Source organism: Leuciscus leuciscus, assembly GCF_965113295.1.
Source record: "Leuciscus leuciscus genome assembly, chromosome: 4".
NCBI lineage: Eukaryota > Metazoa > Chordata > Actinopteri > Cypriniformes > Leuciscidae > Leuciscus > Leuciscus leuciscus.
In genome coordinates this window covers 39,843,547-39,849,072 of record NC_138728.1, presented here as the reverse complement: position 1 = coordinate 39,849,072, position 5,526 = coordinate 39,843,547, and the positions used below count along the sequence as shown (strand labels likewise).

The following is a 5,526-nucleotide window of genomic DNA, read 5'->3' as shown; positions in this document are numbered from 1 at the left end:
ATCAAAAATATCTTAATTTGTGTTCTGAAGATGAACGAAGGTCTTACAGGTTTGGAACGACATGAGGGAGAGTAATTAATGACAGAATTTTCACTAATCCTTCAACTGAAAACAACTTGCACTGACATATCTTAAAATATATGACTGCCACTGTTTTATCTCAAGATGCACACCAGTAATGTTTTTTTTTTTATGATACATTATTATAAAAGCTGCTTAAATACCCTAATTTTATTAAGGCCTAGACCTGGCTTAAGCTAAGCCCTGTATGGAAACCAGGGCCATATTGTTCATACCAGTAGTCAACATAATAAATACTGTCAAGTCAAGGTTAGTGACACAATTAAGTCTAATATATATATATATATATATATATATATATATATATATATATATATATATATATATATATATGAATGGCAAATATGCCAATGACTAACCTCTGAACAAACTCAAGGTGCTGCCTCTTCCTGGTACTGCAAGCTGAACTCATAGGAGGAGGCAAACAGCGCTGCCAGGCCAGTGATGAAGTCAGGCTGTGATCCTTCACACACACCTTGACCTTCCAAACTTAATATCCAGCACTGGTTGCTTAGAGATTGACCTGTAATGGAATAAAAAAAATTTTTTTTTCAATTAATAATTAAAATAACTACTGTGGGTTCCACTGTGGTTCGATGTAGTTGTCTATTCATAGTTCTATGAATAAAATGTTTCAACTAAAAATTAAAATTGGTTAGAATGCTAAAATGCACTGGCATATAATTATGTTTGTTTTAAGCATAAACTCAGTTAATTTTGACTTATTCTTTCAGAAAACAAGACAATTTTTACGTGTCTATTAAATGCTTCTTCATGTAAGAATTGTAGATATCTGGACTGGAAACAAAATAAAAACACTAATTAAAAAAAACATATTTTGCAGTGGGGTGAGTAAATGTTGGCTTTTCATTTTAGGTTTCATCTACCCCTTTAATGTTTACATACCAGGAAATAAGTCGTGGACTTTCTGGCAAATGTAGATTGCTGGACATCAGCGATGCAAATTCCTGAAACAATTTTTAAAAAGGACAGCACAACCTTGATCAACAGAACCAAAACATAAAACATATTACAGATTAATGAGATTTGCTTAATAATCTCTACTTATCTGCTTGAAGGATAACACCGTCTAACTTCTTTGAATTAGGGAGTAGTTGTAGGACCATGGGATGGCAATCAGGAATAGGACCACTACATTTGAAAACAGCATTAGGAACATGGATTTTCATGTGCTAGCAAAATTCTGACAACGATTCAAAAGCACGATCACAGACCTGACAGAATTTGATAGCATTTTTTTTTTACCACATAGGCTAGACTATGTAACACTACTTAAAAGCACTTACATTAACAATGGCCATCAGATTACAAAGCCTAAAACGAAAAAAATATATATCAAATGCACGTCATGCAAATAGCATGGTAAAGGTTGCCTATTATATGAAATGTCGAAGTTAACGTTACTTGGTAAACAGGTGAACAGAGTCAGTGAATTGCTTGCGCGGCCACGGTAGTAAACCGCGTTCGCAAAATCAAACCAAATAACGTTACGTGAAAACAATGTAGAAATGCGAACGCAAAAAAAGATAAATAATAACTTATATATTGGCTTACCGTATCACTCAGTTGAACAATTCTCCATCTTCTCAAACTCTAAATCCCACTTATCGTCACGCGCAGATTATTCAATGACAAATTCTTCCATCCGTCCTCAGGTAGCTGCTACCTTTAACGTCGTCCAGCTGCGTCACAGGCAACTAATGTTTGAAACACGAACCGAACCTCAAAAAAGCTTTAAAATTGCTCACAGATTCGCAGACATTGTTTATCTTGATAACAGGAATGATTATTTGTTCAGTTGAATCCCGCTGACAAAACAAGTTTGCCTGTTGTAGCTGAGTAACGTTACTGTCTGCTCGCATGACGCGTCACATTTGAACTGAATTGAGCGCGAAAGAAATCAATCCCACAATGCAATGCCTTTTCAGTCAGTATGATGGTATGATCCTATATAACGAATTTATCAGGACGAAAACAGAAATGTGCTGTATATTTACAGCTGTTCTGTAAAAGATACAGCTTAATACTGTATTATGGAAATACAGTACAATTCTGTAAGAAATTCGTTGTAAATTTACAGTAAAGGGTTACAGTGTATGTTTACATACATTTATTAAATTTGTGGAAAACAAATATGTATGTCACATATTTATAATTAATGTTGTCCATATATGCGAGAAACAAATACTGTAATATATGCAGATATATGGTATCATATATGGATGAACTCAAATATTTTCTTCACATGTTTGGACACATAAATGTTCATATATGTTGCAGGCATATATTGTGTTCTCAGATAAGTCAAATATATGTATAGATATATGTTGCAGGCATATATTGTGTTCTCATAAGTCAAATATATGTATAGATATATGTTGCAGGCATATATTGTGTTCTCAGATAAGTCAAATATATGTATACATATATGTCATGCTATTTAAAATATAAGTACATATATGGCCATATATTACATTTTTGTATGGGCTGTTACAAACCTGTATGAGTTTCTTTCTTCTGCATAACACAAAAGAAGATATTTTGAAGAATATGGGTAAAAAAACAGTTGATGGTAGCCATTGACTTACATTGTACCCATATTCTTCAAAATATCTTCTTTTGTGTTCTGCAGAAGAAAGAAAACTCATACAGGTTTGGAACAACATGAGGGTGAGTAAATGATGACAGGATTTTCATTTTTGGGTTAACTATCCCTTTAAATGTAAATTATATTGTTGTATTTTTTTTTTTAAGTACATGATTTTTCATCTTTTACTTATCCGCTTTAGTGTAAATGAGATCAAACAGTCAAGTAAAATGCAGAAATGTTCTTTTTTAAAATATATATTGTTGTATTCTGTCAAATACTCACCTTATGTCATTACCTTCTGTCTGTGAAACAATACTTTTAAATGTACATGATTTTTCATCTTTTACTTATCCACTTTACAGTGTAAATGTGATCAAACAAATCAAACAGTCAAGTTTAATGCAGAAATGTTCTTTATTGTTTTTAAATATTTATATTTTCAATTGTAATATTCTCTCATATGTTTTTATATAATTCTTAAATGCAAAATGTAAAAATGTTAATAGAGAAATGTCTTTTCAAAGAAAGATAAATTAAAAGGTAAACGTACTCAAATACTAAAATGTGTATTCTTATGTCCACTTACAGGGATAGTTACAGGACATTCACTTAAATCCATGTGCACTATGTCTGTGTGACCTTTAAATGTTCATTCAAACACTCAGAAAACTTTGTTCATTCAAAACAGTGGACCATGAAAATTTGTGAGTATAGCACACACTGTCCAGAGCTGATTTACAGAACCAGCCAATGACACAGGAATCACCCGATCAAAAATGTGAAATTCCTTAATTCGTCGAATGGCCCGTTCAATGTGGATTCTCAAACGAGCTATGTTTTGGGTGCGTGCAAGTTCCTCATTGTTGAACTGCCCACTTTGGCCAAGAAAGGGTGGGATAACTAGTGTGGCATGAATTTCATCCAGTAGGTCTTTAATTAAATAACCTTTGTCCACCATCACTGCATCGCCCTCTTTAAGAAGATCTAGAATGCCAGATGATTTGGTTATCTCTTTATCAGAAATGCATCCTGTGTAAAGACTGCTTACAAAAGTCATGCTTCCATCAGGTGAAATTCCAACCAGAGACTTGAGTGTTGTTGTGCCTTTGTAGTGTGAATATGTTTCGGAGTTCAGTACCTTTGAGCTGGCTGTTTGGACTCGAATTTCAGTACAGTCTAAGATGACTCTGGTTTTGGGGTAGAGAGTCTTAAAATGATCTGGCATTAGCTCATCAACTGCAGCTCTACTTGGCCATATTGGCAGACTCCCCAACATAAAATACAAATAATTTGCCCACATAACACAGGTTCGACTAACTGTACTTTGTGAAACATTGAAACGCACAGCAAGATCTTGTTCAAGAAGGCCCTGTCTAATGCGGCAAAGGAACATGAAAAACTGATTAAACAGTGAGAGATGTTGTGCTTGGAATCCACGCCTCAGTGTATGTTGGTTGGTTGCACTAATTCTTTGCACTTGAGCCCATGAGGCCATGCTCTCTGCTGTGGGCTGTAGAGCCAAGAAAACCGCTTCTAAAGTGTTATAGTCGGGGAATCCTGTGTAAAACTGGACGAGTTTTTGATTACGTGAGAAATGTTGTATACCAAACTGTTGGTTTTTGAGCATTTCATTCTCAGCAGATAGACGAGAAATTTCCTCCCGTGCCGCCACAAGTTGCTCCACAGAGTAGTCATGATCGGGGTGAGGCATCTCTGTAGCATGACTGTAGATTGTTCTAATGCAGTTGTTTTGAGAGAAAGATGAACGTTAAATCTAATCATTAAGGGCGTTTTTCCACTGGGTTCGTTTGCTGCGGTCCGAACCCGAGTGCGCTAGTTCCCGGCGCCCCCCGCAGCGTTGGTCTGGTTTCACACTCAATTAGTTGTATCGAACCCAGGTGCGTTTGCAGTGATCTTACGTCATCGCAAACGCACACGGAAAACGCATGGAGAATACAACTCGACTGAGCATAGCTGTAATTTGTCTGTTTTTTTGGTGCTATTATGCACAACATAGTGAGAGACAACTACGTTTATGTTCATTACATGGTGTAATTCAGCACATATCCAGGGGACGCCGTGTTTCTGCTGCTCGCAGAAGATTTTTCACTGATGCAACAGTGATACGCATGCGCGGGATACTATACTTCCTGAACAAGCACGCACCCGAGTCCGTGTTGCTTGCACATTAACGCGAACCGCGCCACGGTTCGGGAGCAACCGAGCTCAGACCACCTCCTCCAGGTAGTCTCGGGTTCGGTACTCTAGTGCGCACCCGGGTCCGATGACAGCGTTCACATTAGCGATTTTTCATGCGAACCGTGCCCCGGTCCGCACTAAACTGCCAGTGTGAAAGCGCCCTTAGAGTAGACCAGTGGTTCCCAAACCTGTCCTGGAGTACCCCCCAACACTGCATGTTTTCTTTGCCTCCCTAATCAAACACACCTGATTCAACTCATCAGCGCATTAGTGATGATGAGTTGAATCAGGTGTATTTGATTAGGGAGGCAAAGAAAACTTGCAGTGTTGGGGGGGGGTACTCCAGGACAGGTTTGGGAACCACTGATCTAGACTATATTATGTCCAGTTTATTGTTCACTTGATGCATATACATTTATTACACATTAATTTTCTAGGATAAATTTGTGCTCACCATTCTTCATTGCTTGGTCCATCATTAGAAGAACTGCAGAGAATACAAGAGAACATTAAGATCCATACATATAATGGCCTGGTTTCACAGACAGGGTTTAGATTATACCAGGATAGGACATATCTTTTTATTAAAAAAAGTATCTTTTATAAACATGCTTTAAAAAAAAACAACAGCAGTA

The 5,526-nt window shown here is 36.8% G+C and overlaps 1 long non-coding RNA gene across 1 annotated transcript; it reads right to left on the bottom strand.

The window, feature by feature from the left end:
* Window positions 1-415: 415 nt before the first annotated feature.
* On the bottom strand, window positions 416-2,232 carry LOC309496021. Its single transcript, XR_014204943.1, has 4 exons — window positions 1,657-2,232; window positions 1,389-1,416; window positions 988-1,233; window positions 416-604 (listed from the first exon to the last, which is right to left on the bottom strand). It is a non-coding gene; the product is annotated as an uncharacterized lncRNA (long non-coding RNA).
* Window positions 2,233-5,526: the final 3,294 nt, after the last annotated feature.